We start from the raw sequence: 20060 nt of genomic DNA on the forward strand, positions 1-20060 counted from the left end.
CCAAGGGTTTGGGGAGCTATGAGCCAGGAACTGTGGATGAAGAACAAATATATCTGAGAAATATATATATTTCGGTCATCTGAATGACCAAATATATACATTTCTTATAAATCACAATATCACACTGAGTCTACTCTCTAAATTCACTCAAATGTTTTACTAAAAAAGTTACATTTAAAATACTGAGAAAGATGACATGAGTGGAGCCATATTAAAATAGAGCTGGAGCAGCAATTTCAGAGGAATTGCCTTGCATGTTTTGTTTTCTGTATCTTCCAAACTGTACCAAACTGCCAACATTCCAAGAAGTCAATAAGGATAAGAATATCCCATTTGTAAAAATTGACGAAATTGGGCTTTGATGATGACTTAATCACTGACCAATCAACGAAGTACAAGTCTAGCCTTTTGCCCCATGACTGAATTTCACGCCAGCTCTGAGGTACAGACCCAGCCTGGCCTCATCCAGCACCAATGAACTCTTCCCCAACACAGCTCACCTCACCTTCCTCCCTTTTCCCACAAAAACCCTGCCCCTCTCTCCTGCAATCTGGACTCTATTTGGGTTGCTACTTGAATCTGTGCTCCCCAAACTGCAATTCTTTGATCCCAAATAAATGCTTTGCCTCTTAGCGGTTTCTGCTTTTCATAGATTGAAAATATTAACTAATGGAACTATTACAATCATAATTTCTCTTCCTTTCTGTGTTTATGTTACTATGATATTTAAGTTTATTAATGGATAACAAAAAATGCAGAAAGTGAATGCTCTTCACACACAACCTCAACTACCTAACATTCCTATGAGGTAAGCAATCATTAAAAATAATTTTACAGGGGCTGGCCCTGTGGCCGAGTGGTTAAGTTCACGCGTTCCGCTGCAGGCGGCACAGTGTTTCGTTAGTTCGAATCCTGGGCGTGGACATGGCACTGCTCATCAAGCCATGCTGAGGCAGCGTCCCACATGCCACAACTAGAAGGACCCACAACGAAGAATATACAACTATGTACCGGGGGGCTTTGGGGAAAAAAAGGAATAAATAAAATCTTAAATAATAATAATAATAATAATAATAATTTTACAAACCAGAAAAATGAAGTCTCAAAGGATCTAGCATCCTTCAGGTGACAGACTGAACACCCTGGAAAACAGCAGATCTTGGAGACTGGCTAAGAGTTCTGGACAAACTTTTTGGCCTTCAAAGGTATCACAGTTCATCTCTAATCTTTTATAGCCAAGTTTAGCAAAGAAAAGAGTCCTTTGAACAAACTTAGTTTTGAAAATGTTTCTGCACTGAAGATAAAATATAGATGAAGCACAAGGGTACTTGCTTTAAATAATTTTGTTTCAAATCATTTCCACCTAGGTTCAAAAATGAAAATAAATTACCAATCCTGCAGTTTTCCCCAATCTTTCTTTCTTTTTTTTTTTTTTTTTTAGGAAGATTAGCCCTGAGCTAACATCTGCCAATCCTCCTCTTTTTGCTGAGGAAGACTGGCCCTGAGCTAACATCCCTGCCCATCTTCCTCACTGTATATGTGGGACGCCTACCACAGCATGGCTTGACAAGCAGCGCCATGTCCACACCTGGGATCTAAACCGGCAAACCCCAGGCCACCGAAGCAGAACATGTGAACGTAAGTGTTGCGCCACTGGGCTGGCCCCATCCCCAATCTTTCTTGCTCATGTTCAATTGGCATTATTATAGTTAGTAGTAAGCATAGTTTTGGAAAGCTTTACATAGGTATACATCTTCTCGGACAATAAGGGTATTTGAAAAAACACAATATGATTAGGGTAGAGGACCTGAAGCTAGGCTTGGGTTTAATCTAGACCCAATCTTTCACTTGCTGTGTGACCTAGAGCAAATGGTTAACTTCTCTGTGCCTCTGTTTTTTTAAATCTGCAAATAGAACTGGTAAAACTACCTTCTCAGGAGGATGTCAGGATTAAATGAATTATTATGCAAAAACATTTATGTGCTTTGTGCATTTTAAATACTCAAATATTAGCTATTATGATTATGTAAGAGTATCAAGTCAAGAGAAAGAATGAGAAAAAAATTAAAAAATAAAGGAAGAAAAAGTGAAAAGCAGAAGTAGCAAAATACATACCAAAAAAAATCACATTAAATGTAAACAGGGACTAAACCTTAAATAACAGAAGAATGAGATTATTAGACCAGATAAACTACCAAAATCCAGCTGTATGCTGTTTACAAGACACTTGAAATATTAGAAAACACACCAAAAAGCTGGGGGAAAGGCATAAATTAGCAAAAAGAAGTAGATATGATAGTAGACATGTCAGATGGAAATACAATTTAAGGCAAATGCATTGGTAGAGATAGAGATGTACCTTACATAATAATTTATAAAATAATAACCCCAAGAAGATACCTAAATCATTAACTTGCAAACACTTAACACTGCCTTGAAATAAATGAAAATCGACCAAATTAGGAGAAGCAAATTTGAAAATTCGACAGCCTTAGTGGGAGATGTTATCAAGCCTTTATCAGAAACTGATAGTTCAAGTAGACAGAAGTCACTAAGAATAGAGTCTATTTATATAACAAAACCAACAAGTTTGATCTAATAGATAACTGTACAAGATCTTACCCAGCAAATAGAAAACATATATTCTCCTTAAGAACAGATAAAACATTTACAAAAATTGACCAGGTACGAGGTCACAAAGTATATTTCAACAAATATCAAAATAGTGATATGAGACCACATCACCTAACTACACATAATTAAAGAACCAAAAATAAAAACGACTTTTTTTGTTGTTGAGGAAGATTTGCCCTGAGCTAACATCCATTGCCAATCTTCTTTCTGTATGTGAGCTGCTACCACAGCATGGCCACTGACAGACATGTGGTGTTGGTCCATGCCTGGGAACTGAACCTGGGCCACCAAAGTGAATTGCACCGAACTTAACCACCAGGCCACTGAGGCTGGCCCAGAAAGATCTCTCTTTTTTCTTTTGGTTGAAGATGATCAGCCCTCATCTGCACCAATCGTCCTCGACTTTGTACGTGGGATGCCTCTACAGCATGGCTGATGAGTGGAACAGGCCCACACCCGGGTCTAAACCTGCAAACCCGGGCCACCAAAGCAGAGGGCACAGAACTTCAACCATTAGGCCATGGGGCCAGCCCTCAAAAAGAACATTTTAAAAGGTGCCATATGTTTGGAATTTTTAAAAAATCACACACAAATAATCAAGGCTTAAAAAAGAAATCACAATGAAAATTACTAAATATAACTGAAATGAAAGAACTACATTAAAAAACTTGCAGGCTGCTACGAAAGCAATGCCTCAAGGTTAAATTGTAGTTTTAAATTTGTGTGTTATAAAACAAAAATGTTGGGGCTGGTCCCATGGTGTAGTGGTTAAGTTTGCACACTCCACTTTGGTAGCCCAGGGTTTCGCTGGTTCGGATCCTGGGCATGGACATGGCACTCCTCATCAGGCCATGCTGAGGCAGCAACCCACATAGCAACCAGAAGGACCTACAACTAGAATATACAACTATGTACTGGGGGGCTTTGGGGAGAAGAAGAAGAAGAAAAAGTTTGGCAACAGATGTTAGCTCAGGTGCCAATCTTTAAAAAAAAAAACAAGAGGAAAGTTTAAAAAGGAATGGGTTAAGCATTCAACTTGAGAAGCTAGAAGTCAATCAAAATAAAGAAAATGGGGCCAGCTGCATAGCGTAGTTGTTAACTTCTCTTGCTCCACTTCAGCAGCCTGGCGTCGGTGGCTTTGGATCTGGGGAGCAGACCTACACACCGCTCATCAAGCCATGCTGTGGTGGTGTCCCACATACAAAAAACAGAGGAAGAGTGGCACAGATGTCAGCTGAGTGACCATCTTCCTCAAGCAAAAAGAGGAAGATTGGCAATAGATCTTAGCTCAGGACCAATTTTCCTCACCAAAAAAGACAACAACAAAAAAAGAAAATGATAATATGAACAGAAATTAATAAAACAGAAGGCAAAAGAGTAGAGCATAAGAAACCAAAAGCTGGTTCATTGAAAAGATTAATAAATAGGAGCCAGCCCAATAGCACAGTGATTAAGTTCGCATGTACCACTTCAGCAGCCCAGGGTTCACAGTTCAGATTCCAGGTTCGAACCTACGCATTGCTTATCAAGCCATGCTGTGGCAGCCATCCCAAATATAAAGTAGAGGAAGATGGGCACTAGCTCAGGGCCAGTTTTCCTCAGCAGAAACAGCAGGAATGGCAGGAGACTTTAGCTGAGGGATAATCTTAACCCCCATCCCCCTCACCCCAAAAAAGATTAATAAATACAAAAATCTTTCACAAGTCTAGTAGAAGTAAAAGTCACCCAAAAATAATATTGCAAATGAAAAAGATCACAATTGTAATTGTAAAAATAATAAGAAAATGTTACAAATAACATTTATGCAAAATAAATTTGAAGCCCTAGATAAAAATAATTTTCTCAGAAAATATAAATTACCAAACTTGACTCAAAAAGAAACAGGAATCTTGAATATCATGTTAAGTATTAAAGAAACTAAATTGATAGTAAAAAGAACCATCCCCATCCCTGCTTCCAATAGGGGTGGAAAAGACACCAAGCCTAGGCAGCTCCACTGGCAAGGTTAACTAAATCTTTAAGGAACAGAGAGCACTATCTTATAAAAAAGTTTCCTTAAAAAAAAATACTGTTAACAGATATAATTTTCACAATAGTATGTGCTAATCTTAAAGCTATAGCTTGGGGGCCGGCTCCATAGCCGAGTGGTTAAGTTCGCGCGCTCCACTGTGGCAGCCCAGGGTTCAGATCCTGGGCGCGGACATGGCACCGCTCATCAGGCCATGTTGAGGCGGCGTCCCATATCCCACAACTAGAAAGACCTACAACTAAGATATACAACTGTGTATGGGGGCGGTTTGGGGAAATAAAGCAGAAAAAAAAAAAAAAAGATTGGCAACAGTTGTTAGCCCAGGTGCCAATCTTTAAAAAAAAAAAAAAAAAAAAGCTATAGCTTGATGAATTTTTGCAAATAATTACCCGCTGGGTCAATAAATAAAACATTCTCACCATCTCAAAAAGTTCCCTCCTGCTTCTTTTGCATCAATCCCTCTCTCCCTCTTTGAGGGAATTACCATTCCAATCAGTATTACCATGGATTAATTTTACTTCATTCTAACGAAATCACTGAGGATTATACTCTCTTCTGACATTTTCCCCCTGACATAATGCTTCTGAGATTTGTCCATGTTGTTGCATGGGTCAGCTGTTCATTCTTTTATATTATTATTACTGCATAGGAATACTTGTATAACTATTTCTTTATCCATTCTCTTACTGATGAACATTTGGGTTGTTTCCAGTTTGAGACTACTATGACTAAAGCTGCTATAAACATTCTTCCCCCCCCCCGCCAAAGCCCCAGTATATGGTTATGTATCCTAGTTGTAATGTGTTCTAGTTCTTCTACATGAGCCACCACCACAGCATGGCTACTGACAGATGGGTGGTGTGGTTCTGTGACCAGGAAGTGAACCCGGGCTTTAACCACTAGGCCATCAGGGCTGGCTCTGCTATAAACATCCTTATACTAGACTTTCCGTGTACACGTGCACTCATTTCACCTGGGCACATCCTGAAGGGGAATTGCTGGGTCATAGGGTAGGCACGTGTTTACCTTTATTATAAATTATCAGTTTTTGAAATGGTTCTCCCATTTTACACTCCAACAAGCAATGTGTGAGAGTTCTAGTTACAGCTACTGCACATCTTTGCTAACACTTGATACTGTCAAGGAACAAGGCAGCCTCCAGAAGCTGGAAAAGATAAGAAATTGGATTCTCCCCTAGAACCTCCAGAAATGAACACAGCCCTGTGGACAGCTTGATTTTAGCCCAGTGAGGCCCATTTCAGACTTCTGATGTACAAAACTGCAAGATAATAAATTCGTGTCATTTTACGCCACTTAGCTTGCAGTTATTTGTTACAGCAGCAATAGGAATTCCTACAGAGAATGGGAGATTCGTGCAATGTATATTTAATATCCGGATTATATAAAGAACTGCTACAAATGAATAAGATACTCCCTCCCCACGGGACAAGATATGAACGAGCAGTTCAAGAAGAGGAAAGTTGAATCACCAGTCAACATGAAAAGATGTTCAATCTCGCTGATATTTAGGAAAATGCAAATTAAAAGTGTTGTAGACTGATCTGTGGCTTGATGAGCAGTGCATAGGTCTATGACCAGGATGTGAACCCACAAACCCCGGACTGCTGAAGTGGAGCACACAAACTTTTGTATCCCACCCCCCACCGCCCACCCATCACATGTCAAAGCTCTAACTCTCAAAGTATCCATATTTGGAAATAGGGCTTTTAGGGAAGTAATTATGGTTAAATGCAGTCAGTTGGTTAGGGCCCTACTCCAATAGGTGTCCTTAGGGGAGGAAGAGTCACCAGAAGATCTCTCATCTCTCTCTCAGCATGAATGAAGAGGAAAGATGACACAGTGAGAAGGCAGCAATCTGCAAGCCAGAACGAGGGCCCTCCCCACAAGCTAACCCTGCTGGCACCTTCATCTTGGACTCCTAGCATCCAGAATTGTGAGAAAATAAATATCTGCTGCTTAAGCCCCCCAGTCTATGGTATTTTGTTATGGCGGCCCCAGCAGACTAATACACACAGTACACTAATATTTAAAGCTCTTCAGGAGCAAAAGATTTAGAGTCTGATGATTCCAAGTGCTAGCAAAAGTGAAAAGGAAGGAAGAGAAGGAGAGAAGGAGGGAAAGGTGGAGGAGGGGAGCTGCATGTATCAACATGACTAATTCTCAAGAAAAAATTCCAGGGGAGAAAACAAGGTAAGTTGTAGAACCACACACACATAGAGCAATACCATTGATCTAAATTTTAAATCACGTAAAACAATACTCCACATTGCTACATACAAACCTCAACTGCTGAAGTATAAAGAGATATTGGTTATCTCTAGGGAACGAGGGCAGAGAATGGGATCTTGGAAAGATACACAAGGTGTTTAAACTCTATCTATAATGTTTCTTTCTTTTAAAAATTATTTTGTTGAGGTTATAACGGTTTACAATGTTGTGAAATTTCAGGTGTACATTATTATTTAACAGTTCCTGTATAGACTGCATTGTGCTCACCACCAATAGTCTAATTTTTATCTGTCCCTATATATATGTAGGGACATATTTACCCCTTTCACCCACCCCTCAAACCCCTTCCCCTGTGGTCCATGTGTTCATTTATCTTCCACATGAGTGAAATCATGCAGTGTTTGTCTTTATGTTTGGCTTATTTTGCTTAACATGATACTCTCAAGGGCCATCCATATTGTTGCAAATGGGGCGATTTGTCTTTTTTTTATCGCTGAGTAGTATTCCATTCTATGTATGTACCACTTCTTCCTTATCCATCCATCAGGTGAGGGGCACTTGGGTTGCTTCCACATCTTGGCTGTTGTGAATGAACATAGGGGTGTGCAAGTCTCTTTGAATTGTCGATTTCAAGTTCTTTGGGTAAATACCCAGTAGTGGGATAACTGGGTCACATGGCATTTCTATTTTTAATTTTTTGAGAAATTTCCATACTGTTTTCTATAGTGGCTGCACTAGTTTGCATTCCCACCAACAGTGTGTGAGGGTTCCTCTTTTCTCCACATCCTCTCTAACACCTATTATTTTTTGTCTTGGTAATTATAGCCATTCTAACAGGTATAAGGTGATATCTCATTGTAGTTTTCATTTGCATTTCCCTGATGATTAGTGACATTGAACACCTTTTCACATGTCTGTTGGCCATCTGTATATCTTCCTTGGAAAAATGTCTATTCACATTCTCTGCCCATTTTTTGATGATTGTTTTTTGTTGTTGTTGAGTTGTATGAGTTCTTCATATATTTTGGAGATTAACCTTTTGTCAGATATATGATTTGGAAATATTTCTTTCCAGTTGGTGGCTTGTCTTCGTTTTGTTCATGTTTTCCTTTGTCTTGCAGAAGCTCTTTAGTCTGATGTACTCTCATTTGTTTACTTTTTCTTTTGTTTCCCATGCCTGAGTAGACATGGCATTCAACAAGATGCTGCTAAGATCGATGTCAAAGACTATACTGCCTATATTTTTTTCTAGGAGTCTTATGGTTTCAGGTCTTACATTTGAGTCTTGAATCCATTTTGAGTTTATTTTTGTGTGTGGTGTAAGATAATGGTCTACCTTCATTCTTTCGCATGTGGCTGTCCAGTTTTCCCAACACCATTTACTGAAGAGACTTTCCTTTCTTCATTGTATGTTTTTGGCTCCTTTGTAGAAGATTAGCTGTCCACAGATGTGTGGCTTTATTTCTGGGCTTTCAACTCTGTTCCACTGATCTGTGTGTCTGTTTTTGTGCCAGTACCACACTATTTTGATTACAATAGCTTTGTAGTATATCTTGAAGTCAGGGATTGTGATGCCTCCAGTCTCGTTCTTTTTTCTCAGGATTGCTTTTGCTATTTGGGGTCTTTTGTTGTTCCATATAAATTATAGGATTTTTTGTTCTATTTCTGTGAAGAATGTCACTGGGATTCTGATTGGGATTCAACTGAATCTGCAGCTTGCTTTAGGTAACAGGGACATTTTAACTATGTTTATTCTTCCAGTTCATGTGCATGGAATACCTTTCCATTTCTTTAGGTCATCTTCTATTTCTTTCAATAATGTCTTAGTTTTCAGTGTATAAGTCTTTCAATTCCCTGGTTAAATTTATTCCTAGATATTTTATTCTTTTTGTTGCAATTGTAAATGGGATTGTATTCTTGACTTCTCCTTCTGCTGGTTCACTATTGGAGTACAGAAACGCAACTGATTTTTGTAAGTTGATTTTGTATCCTGCAACTTTACTGTGCTGTTGAATATTTCTAATAGGTTTATGATGGATTCTTTATAAATAATTGTCATCTGCAAACAGTGAGAGTTTCAGTTTTTCCTTTCCAATTTGGACAATTTTTATTTCTTTTTCTCTCCTAATTGCTCTGGCCAAAACCTCCAGTACTATGTTGAATAAGAGTGGAGAGAATGAGAACCCTTGTCTTGTTCCTGTTCTCAGAGCGATGGCTTTCAGTTTTTCACCATTGAGTATGATGTTGGCTGTATGTTTGTCATACATGGCTTTTATTATGTTGAGGTACTTTCCTTCTATACCCATTTTATTGAGGATTTTATAACAAATGGATGTTGGATCTTGTCAAATGCTCTCTCTAGATGTATTGAGATGATGATGTGATTTTTATTCCTCATTTTGTTAACATGGCACATCACGTTGATTGATTTGTGGATGTTGAACCATCCCTGAGTCCCTTGTATAAATCCCACTTGCTCATGGTGTATGATCCTTTTAATGTATTGCTGTATTTGGTTTACCAATATTTTGTTGAGGATTTTTGCATGTATGTTTATCAGCAATATTGACCTGTAATGTTCCTTCTTTTCTGTTGTCCTTGTCTGGCTTTGGGGTCAGGGTGATGTTGGGCTCAGAGAATGAGTTAGGAAGCATTCTGTCGTCTTCAGTTTTTTTGAATAGTTTGAGAAGGATAGGTATTAAATCTTCTTTTAATGTTTGGTATTATTCTCCAGAGAAGCCATCTGGTCCTAGACTTTTGTTTTTTGTGAGGTTTTTGATTACTGTTTCAACCTCTTTACTTGTAATTGGTCTCTTCAGATTCTCTATTTCTTCTTCATTCAGTTTTGGGAGGTTGTATGAGTCCAAGAATATATCCATTTCTTCTAGATTGTCCAATTTGTTGGCATATATATTTTCATAGTATCTCTTATAATCCTTTGTATTTTTGTGGCATACATTGTAATTTCTCCTCTTTCATTTCTACTTTTATTGAGCTTTCTCTCTTCTTAGTGAGTCTGGCTAAGGGTTTGCCAATTTTGTTTTTATTCTCAAAGAACCATGTCTTAGTTTCACTGATCCTTTCTACTGTTTTTTTGGTCTCTATTTCATTTATTTCTGCTCTCATTTTTATTATTTCCTGGCCTCTGCTGACTTTGGGCTTTGTTTATTCTTCTTTTTCTAGTTCTGTTAGGTGTAGTTTAAGATTACTTGAGACTTTTCTTGTTTGTTGAGGTGGGCCTGTACTGCTATGAATTTCCCTGTTAGAATTGCTTTTGCTGCATCTCAGAAGAGTTAGCATGATGCATTTTCATTTTCATTTGTATCCAGATATTTTTTATTTCTCCATTGATTTCTTCATTGATCCAATGGTTGTTCAATAACATGTTGTTTAGTCTCCACATATTTATGACTTTCACACCTTTTTTTCTTGTAGTTGATTTTTAGTTTCATAGCATTATGCTTGGAAAAGATGCTTGATATGATTTCAATCTTCTTCAATTTATTGAGGCTTGCCTTGTTCCCCAACACATGGTCTATACTAGAAAATGTTCCATCTGCACTTCAGAAGAATGTGTATTCTGCCGTTTTGGGATGGAGTGTTCTATATACATCTATTAAGTCCATCTGGTCTAGTTTTTCAACTAATTCCACTATTTTCTTGTTGACTTTCTGTCTGGATGATCTATCCATTGATGTAAGTGGGGTGTTGAGGTCCTCTACTATTATTGTGCCGCTGTTAACTTTTCCTTTTAGGTCTGGTAAGAGTGGCTTTATATACTTTGGTGCTTCTGTGTTAGGTGCATATAGATTCATAAGTGTTATGTCCTCCTGGTAGAATGTCCCTTTTATCATTATATACTGCCCCTCTTTGTCTCTCTTTGCCTTTTTTATCTTGAAGTCTGCTTTGTCTGATAGAAGTTTAGCAACACTTGCTTTCTTTTGCTTGCTATTTGCTTGGAATATCATCTTCCAACCCTGCACTCTGAGCATGTGTTTGTTTTTAGAGCTGATATGCATTTCCTGGAGGCACCATATTGTTGGGTCTTGTTTTTTAATCCATCCAGCCACCCTGTGTCTTTTTATTGGAGAATTCAATCCATTTACATTTAGAGTCATTATTGATATATGAGGGCTTATCACTGCCATTTTACCTCTTCTTTTCCAGTTGTTCTATGTTTCCCTAGTTTCTCATGTATTTCCAACTGCCTCTTTAGTTTGGTTATTTTCTATGATGGTTTTCTCTTTATTTCTCATTTGTGTCTCTGTTCTGATTTTCTGTTTAGTGGTTACCATGAGGTTTGTATAAAACATCTCACGGATGAGACAGTTCATTTTCTGATAGCCTCTTACCTCCATTAGCCTAAGCAAGTTCCATCCCTTTCCTCTTCCCTAAGTTATTGTTGTCACAAATTATTCTCTTTTGTGTTGTGAGTTTGTGATTTAAATGAAGTATTTATAGTTATTTTTGATGCTTTCCTTCCCTTTATCTTTTATGTTATAGTTAAGTGTTTGCTGACCTATTCTGATAGCTGCAATTTTCTGTTTTTTGCCTGCCTATTTATCTCTTTGCTCAGGGCTTTGTAAACCTTCTTCTTTTTGTTTTAGGTATGAGGACATTCTTGATCATTTCTTGTAGGGGGGGATCTTGTGCCAATGAACTCCCTTAGCTTTAGTTTATTTGGCAAAGTTTTATTTCTCCATGGTATCTGAAAGATTGTTTTTCTGGATAGAGTATTCTTGGCTGAAAGTTTTAGTCCTTCAGTACTTTGAATATATCATTCCACTCTCTCTTATCCTGTAAAGTTTCTGTTGTGAAAGCCACTGAAAGCCTGACAGGGGTTACTTTGTAGATTATTCTCTCATGCCTTGCTGCCTTTAATATTTCTTGTCATTGACTTCTACCAGTTTTACTATTATTATAGCCTTGGAGAAGGTCTTTTTATATTGACATAAGTAGAGTTCTATTGGCTTCAAATACTTGTAAGTCCAGTTCCTTCCCCAAATTTTGGAAGTTCTCAGCTATTATTTCTTTGAACAAGCTCTCTGCTCCTTTCTCCCTTTCTTCTTTCTCTAGAATACCTATAATCCTTATGTTGTATTTCCTACTTGAGTTGAATATTTCTCAAAGAATTTCTTCATTTTATTTCAGTCTTATTTCTCTCTCCTCCACCTGAAGCGTTTCTATATTTATGTCCTCTAAATTACATAACATAACATAATCCATAACATCAGCTCTATTTTTTAAAAGTTCCTAGACTGGTTTTGTGTGTGTGTGTGTGTAAGACTAGCCATGAGCTAACATCTGTGGCCAATCTTCCTGTTTTGCTTGAGGAAGATAGTTGCTAACATCCATGCCAATCTTATTCTATTTTGTATGTGGGATGCCACCACAGCATGGCTCTATGAGCAGTGTGTGAGTCCCTGCCTGGGATCTGAACCCACGAACCCTGGGCCGCCACAGCAGAGCATGTGAACTTAACGACTACGCCACTGGGCCAGACATTTTAGGCTGTTTTTTATCTCATTGTGTTCTTCATCTCCAGCATTTGTTTGGGGTTTTTTTCTTTAGAGTTTCAATCTCTTTTTTGAAGAATTCCTTCTGCTCATTAATTTTTTCCTGAATTCACTGAACTGTCTTTCTGAGTTTTCTTGTAACTCATTGAGTGTCTCTATGATAATTATTTTGAATTGTCTGTCACTTAGATCATAAATTTCTACAACTTCAGGACAGGTTTCTGGGAGACTTGTCATTTTCCTTCTGATCTGGAGTGTTAACATATTTCTTCATGGTGTTTGATGAAGTGGACCTTTGCCAACACATAGTGATAGTATCTGGTCACAGATTCCACCCGCCTCCACTTGTGGGGGAAGTGGGGGTAGGAGCTGTGTTTTCTGAACCTGCCGTGTCCAGTGGATGTTCTGCCTGTCCGCTGGAATTTGTGCCAATAGGGCTCATCTGCATCTGCCCACTGATCACCACTGCCTGGCAGGTCACACACATAGGCACAGACACTCTGTTGCATATCTGCTGCCCTGGCTGACTGGCCAAGCTACTGCACCAGGCGGGAGGGGAGGGGTCTTTCTTTTGCATGTGCGAGCCTGCTCTGCACTCACTGGGGGCCCTCCTGGGTGGCTGGGCTTGGTGGAGGCACCCATGTGGTGGTTGAGCTGCCTCAGCGTGGAGCATTCCTGTGAGCTGCGATGCAACTCTGAAAGTAAAAGCCTTCACAGGGAGGCCTGCCTGTTCCCCCACCTCCTCTTAGGGTCATGCTCCAGCCACTGCATGAAAACCAGTGATCTAGATCACTGCCGCTGCAGATGGGGAGGAGATCTGCTCACCTCCTTCCACTGCTTCCCAGGGATCCAGTACCCCCACCTTCAGAAATATGGCTGTGTGGATCTCTCTGACGTCCTATTGTGCTGCATGGGTATCCTCTGTTGGTTAATGAATGTCCTTTTGGTTGTATCTTAGGAGGGAGGGACTAAGGGAACAGCTCACTCCACCATGATGCTGATATCACTCCTGTAATGTTTATTTCTTAAAAGAAAAGAAAGGAAATACGGCAAAATGTTAAGATTTGTTGGGCAGTGGACACTGGGGTGTTTGTTATATTATTTTCTACAATTTGATGCTTTTCATAATTATAGAAACTACATTCACATTAAATTATAAATGTTTATCAATGTTTCAAGCATCAAAAAACATTTTTTCTTTTTTATCATAAAACATTTTGGCTCAAATTATCATCATCGGAAGAAAACAAGAATGAAAGACCTAAGCTTAATTTTTTAAGTTATAAAGATAACCAATACAAGAATTTACAAGAGTGATATAACTACATGGATAAGGGGAAAGAAAATGGAGCAGTTGGTTTAAGCAAGCTATCTCTTCATCTAACAGCATAATGGTAATAGAAGCCTAAATTGATAAACACTATTCTTTAGAAATGCAACAGTAATCACCAGAATAACTAAAACAGAAACCGTGAAAAGAATCAATGTGGCCATACCTGGGGAGTGTCTTAGTCTGTTCGGGCTGCTATAGCAAAATACCATAGACTGAGCAGCTTATAAACAACAGACATTCATTTCTCATAGTTTTGGACGCTGGAAGTCCACGATCAAGATGTGGGCAGATTCGGTGTCTGGTGAGGACCCGCTTCCTTGTTCACAGATGGCCATCTTCTTACTATGTCCTCATATGGTGGAAGGGGCAAGAGAGCTCTCTGGGGTCTCTTTTATAAGGGCACTAATCCCATTCATGAGGGCTCCACCTTCATGACCTAATCACTTCCAAATACCATCACACTGGGGATTAGATTTCAACACAGCAATTTTGTGGAGACACAAACATTCAGTCTATAGTAGGAGGAGTAGAATGGGGAGGGCTAGAGCTTCTAGTCATAAGTACTTCTATTCTCTGATTTTTAAAATTATGAATTATTTAGAAATGTTCTTTTAAAGAAGTAGAAGAGAAGCAGTTTGCAAATGATTCTGTCCTCAGTTCTATGGAGGGGCAATGAGGAGGCTGTCCTTCAAGAATGTGTTGTTTAACCCAATCGAGAACATGAAAGAAAGACCGCCAGCATGGGAGGCAAATCTGTTAAAAATAGGGAGCAGAGAGGGGCTCCAGATCCCATTCTTCTAGATTCAGAGCGATGTCAGTAAGGCCCTACACCTATCCCCAAAATGTTACCGTCATTTTCAGTTCTTGTACTGGCTTCCTCTTTAAGTTAGAACAACACTGTCGGCTCTTTAGTTCTTGTTCTTTGAACACAGATGATGTCTCTGGATTCCTCCCTTGTCAGAGGAGAATACTGTGCCTCCACCTTCCCTGCCACATCCCAACTTCTTTCATCTGTGCTTTCACACTGTCCAACCAGCCAAAGACCCACATTACCACATCTAGAAAGCTAATTTCATGCCAGAAGCTAAAGATAAAATATCAACCCATTTCCATTAAAAGCAGGATACAGAAAGTCTTTCAACAAGCATTTCATAGCTGGTTAGAGCATGGTCTTTGGGGCCAGACAGACCTGAGTTTGAACCTGAACACTCCCACTTACTAGCAGCGTGGCCTTGAGCAAGTCACTACCCTTATCTTAACCTTGTCTGTCAGAGGTGATAATAAAACCTGCCCCAAGAGGTCAGGAAAGGACACCACCAGTTCAGTGGATGGGTCACCCACACATATCCAGTGCACATGAATGTGCTAGCATTGTTTTTCAAAACAACACTCACAAAAAAAGATCTAGGTTTACAACGCAAATGTTCAAGCACAATGTCTCTGCCAGGAAGTGACATAAATCAGCACTAGAGTAAGGGGGCAGCAAAGGTGACAATGCCACCTGTTCTTGGAACTAGGAACTTGCTTTCAATTTGGCAAAAACAAATGGTTTACACCCAGAAAGGAAAACACATATCCCTGGCCTTTTGCTAACATCATAACTAGTTCTGATTGACCCTGTTGTCTTTGCTAGTGATAAATATATAAATATTGAGAGAGGAACTATAGGTTGCATTATAGGTATAATTAAACATTTTAATACTGATTTAATAAAAACAATAAAAATATTAGATTTAAAATGAAATAAAAAGCACTTACCATTTATAAGTACGGAGCCAAGTGACATTCCAAAGTTAAATAAAATCTCAGTTTTTGCTCTCTATTTCCAGACCACTAGTCTAAAAAGAGAGCTGATTTCAAAACTTTAATTTCTGATTATCACCATATTGAAAAAATTCCTGAGATGTGCTCTTCTGTCTTTCAGCCATCAGTTGGCATTTGTAGAGCATATACTGGGTGCTAGCATGATGCAGGATGCTGGTGACACAGAAGGGGAGACCAGAGCTTCCCCCGAGTGTGCCCAGAGCAGCAACAGCTTATCCTGGGCACCACAGTAGCACAAGGGATGGGGGAGCAGAGGTTCTTCGGAAAAGACACTTGAGCTGGAACATGAAGGAAGAACAAGACTTTGCCAGGCAGGAAGGGAAAAGCCTGGAGGCATGAAGTGGTGTGCCACACTCAGCTCCAGGTGGACAAGGAGAGAGCATAAGTCAGTGGGGTCTGGCAGGACCCTTGGCCCTGATGCACTAAGAGGTCTATACTTGACCTGGAAAGGAGGTCCAGGGCCAAATTTAAAACAAGAGATTAAAGAGAACAAATCTGTGTTTTACAAAGAGTGTTCTAGCAGCATTGGGGATGATAAAGGGGAAGAAAGTCCAGAAGTAAAGAGACCAGCCAGGGAACTCCTGCCCTCAGTCAACTTAAGAGATGCAGAGGACCATCTGAAGGGTGAAGACAGAGACAAAGAAATGGACACCAGAAAAAACAAAGCTCAAAGTAAAATGAGATTCAAGGACCTTCCGCACATGGGGATTCAGGAAGAAGAAAGCTATGCTTTTGCGAAATCTAAGAATGAGAACAGACTAGAGACAAAGAACCAGGTTCAAGGTCAATTAAATGATCACAACTGCAATGTTAAAGTGCCAGCTCTTCATCACAACCCTGGACATGACAACAAAATCTACAACCACAACTCCTACTGTTATTTACTGAGCACTTTCTAAGCGCCAAGCACTGGGCCATGTCATCCCTGAAGTAGAATCATCACCAGGCAGTTTTTACAGATTAGGAGAAGGGGACAAAGAATCAGCTGGGATAATGCCCACACAGAATGTAGCACACTGCCTGGACAGGGCAAACCCTCACTAATGTTAGCTACTCTCATCAACCGCTAGGCACTACAGCCAAAGTTGGAATACACTTTAGTCCTCCATATCCACCCAACCCTTTTGTTTTTGAAATATATTTCACCTTCTCTTTCTTGTTTTTAACAAAATAACAAATTGCCCCCTTAATCTCCAATTGTTTACTAAATGCCAATTATATGGCTAGCACTGAAAGAAACAAAAATAAAGATAACAGCTATGCCCTGCACTTACACAGATTACAATTTAGCCTAAGAAAGAATCATGGACTATGCTGTATTATGAACCCCAAGTTCCAAATTCCCAGAGTACAGAGAGCGCCTCTGAGCTAGAAGAAAGCTACGAAAAAGAAGGTAAACCGGACCCTGAAGGACAGAAAGAACTGAACGAGAAAAAAAGCAAGAAGGGCCCACTGCACAGAAAGTTGGAATAGTAAACATACAAGCATGGGTCCACAGCAACACAAAAGCTGTTCATTTATACTACAAAAAGGCATTACACAGCTCTTGAGTGTGGTAACAAATTAAGTGCAATGAAGGAAACAAAAATGTTGGCTACTATACCTCTGGAATCAAAGGGTTTATAAGCTACTTCTAGAAACTCCTTGTAACCAAAAGTCCTGGGGAGGAAGCCTCAGCAAGAGAGAGCACTGATGATAACAGGAATACTAACTATGCTTGAGGTGCTAAACAAACTGGCAGGTAACACGATAGCCTGAAATCAGAATGGAATTGCTATATAAGATCAAGTCCACATGAAATCATACATATGATTTACATAGACACATACATGTACATACCATACATTCCTCCCTCTGCATTTATGCTGCCAACTTCTCCAAGAGATAAAATGGGGTTAAAATCTCAGAAGTACGATGTGAAACAACTTAAGCTTATTATTTAAAGTGATTAAAAGTCACAAATTGCTTAACAAATGTATTACACAGGAAAAAAAATTCTAAATTTAAAAAAAAGCAGTGGTTTTTGTTTTATTTTATTAACATGATCATTTCATGCTTCCTTAAAGCATGCCTAGCATAGTGACACACAAACTTTTTCAATGCAGCATCATCTGCCAACACTCCTGAAAGGGAGGAAACAATCTTCTGTTTGAGACCCAAAAGAGAGAGACTGATTTTATTTGAAAAAAATCTGGAAAATGATTGGACTCATTAATATTAAACCAACATTGCAACTGCCAGGGCAAACATATAACTATTGTGATATGACCACTCATTACAAAATTTAATTTTCCAAAACATGAGCCAGAGAGATTAAATGAGGAGCTGGCCATGAGCAGACATGTGTCCAAGAAAACATTTCTTGGGAAGTACTCTATAAGCTTCTAAAGCAAATAAACAAATACAGTTTTCAACTTGGGAAAATGACTCTAAATTTTAACTAACCCTCAGCATATATGCTTTCTGATATTTCCTATTCAACTTCTCTAAGCATTAACCAGACTGATACAACGACGCTTTCTGAACACAGGAGTAAACACTCTCTGCTGACTCGGGCAGACCTCATGAGTCACACCACCAGGAATTAATACCTTTGGCAACAAAATTTAAAACTCTTTTTTGAAACTATCACTGTGGTCCTAAGCTTTATGGCAGATAACACAGAGTTTATGTTATTTAGCACTTACAGAGCACTTATGTTTACCTCGTCTCTACGGCATTATAAGGAAGTCTGCTTGATGCACCTTTCCCTTTTTGTACATTATACCTAGATATGAAGGTAGAGTAGAAAGAGCACAGGTTTAGCCTTGGTCAGACCTGATTTCCATGGAGGACGATTCACTTCTGTCACCTGTCTGGAGCTCAGAGTGAGGGACACTAGGCACCAACAAATGCTCCACTGAAACAGATGTGAGTACTGCTCTCAGGACTCCCCACCGCCTTCACGGAAAATAAGACCTGGTTTTCTTCCCACCCAACCTCAGTTCTTCCATTCCAAATAACTTGAGTAGTGCACAAAAAATATTGAAAAGATGAGACCTTTATTTTTAACCTTTAATATAAGAAACACTTTACAACACAAAAGTTCACTACTTCTTAATTTCAGATCCTTCCACTTAAACCCTAACTTTGGTATCTAATTCTCTGTACCACTCACCGTTACTTCAAGAATTGCTGTACAGTGTTTCTGACTCAGGGTCTGCAAGGTGTTGAGAAACCAGTAGCTCTAATCAAGATGTTTCCTCTTGAAAAGCACTTAGGACACAAATGGGAAGGGAGAAAGCTTAAAAAGGAAACAAAAGCCAAGGTCTGAAATAATGGGGTTCCAGATTAATTTCTCTAACAGAACGTTATTCACTATTTCAATCACAAGATGAGTTTATTGATGCTTCTCAACAGCATCCCACGTCACCCAGGAGCACCACTTTGTCAACATCTGCGCCCAGGACGGAACCCTGAAGCCCCGGTGGATCGGGCAGAAAATACTCCTTCCAGATGGCCTTTAAATTTGCAGCGCCGGCCAGTGTGGTACCTACAGCCGGAATTTACCCTGTTCCCAGCACAAAAACGAAGCAGCTGCTCCATCACCGACTCCGTGGAGCGAAGGGGCTGAAGAACTCCAGATGGCGGCTCTGTCGCCAGCTCTCTGATCTCTTGGGAGGCAAGAGAGAGGGGTACACAGCCCAAGACAGAGGACTTTACTCCAGGCATTTCCAAGCAGAAGTGCTGGGCCAACTGCTGCTTTTACACTGATATAAGGGTGAATTTTTACTAATTTATTTAATCTGTCACTGGGTCATGCTAAAATCCACCCTACACTCCATAAAGCTTCAGATCAAACCTCAAAACCAAGAAGCTATGTTAAAATAGTCTAAAAACACTAATGGAAGGTTTTCGCCCAGGGTAGTTTACAGGATTCTCTTCTTCGTCTTCCAAAGACCACAAAAGCACGGTTCTTCTTTGCTGGCTTCTCTCGGTGGTCTGGCTTCCTCCCTCTCTGGACAGGACACGGCTCGCCTGGTGCTGAAGCATCACTGCGACTCGAGGTTGCGCGGACGGAGCAGGACTAGGAACCAGGCTCAGACTAACGAGCAGAGTGCAGGCTACCTTCACTTGGGTCTGGAGGTGCTGAAGGGGTGCAGGGAGGGGACGGGGCAGCCTACACCTTCGGGCAGCCTAAACGGACCACTCGCTGACCGACCACTCCCAAGAGTGAGGCAGCGCGGACCCTGGGTAGGGCTTCCGCTGGGGATCGGGGTTCCACGGCAGAGTCAAGGTTCCGCAGGAGATCTGGGTTCCCGGGCCGGGTCGGGGTTCTGCCGGGGATCGGGGTAGTGGTGAGGGTCGCGGTTCCTCCGAAGTTCTGGGTCTTGCAGGGGTAAGGGTTCCGCGGCCGGCTAAGGGGTTCCGCGGGGGGCCTGGGTTTCGCAGCGGCAGGGTTCCGCGGCAGGGTGGGGCGGCGCCGTGCACTCAC

The 20060-nt window shown here is 40.1% G+C and overlaps 1 protein-coding gene across 5 annotated transcripts in view; it reads right to left on the bottom strand.

Annotated features, from left to right (window-relative positions):
* GRK4 (G protein-coupled receptor kinase 4) overlaps positions 1-20060 on the bottom strand; it is a 134293-nt gene that overhangs the window by 113583 nt on the left and 650 nt on the right. The window lies entirely within an intron of this gene.

This window comes from Equus caballus, chromosome 3, assembly GCF_041296265.1.
Source record: "Equus caballus isolate H_3958 breed thoroughbred chromosome 3, TB-T2T, whole genome shotgun sequence".
Lineage (NCBI taxonomy): Eukaryota > Metazoa > Chordata > Mammalia > Perissodactyla > Equidae > Equus > Equus caballus.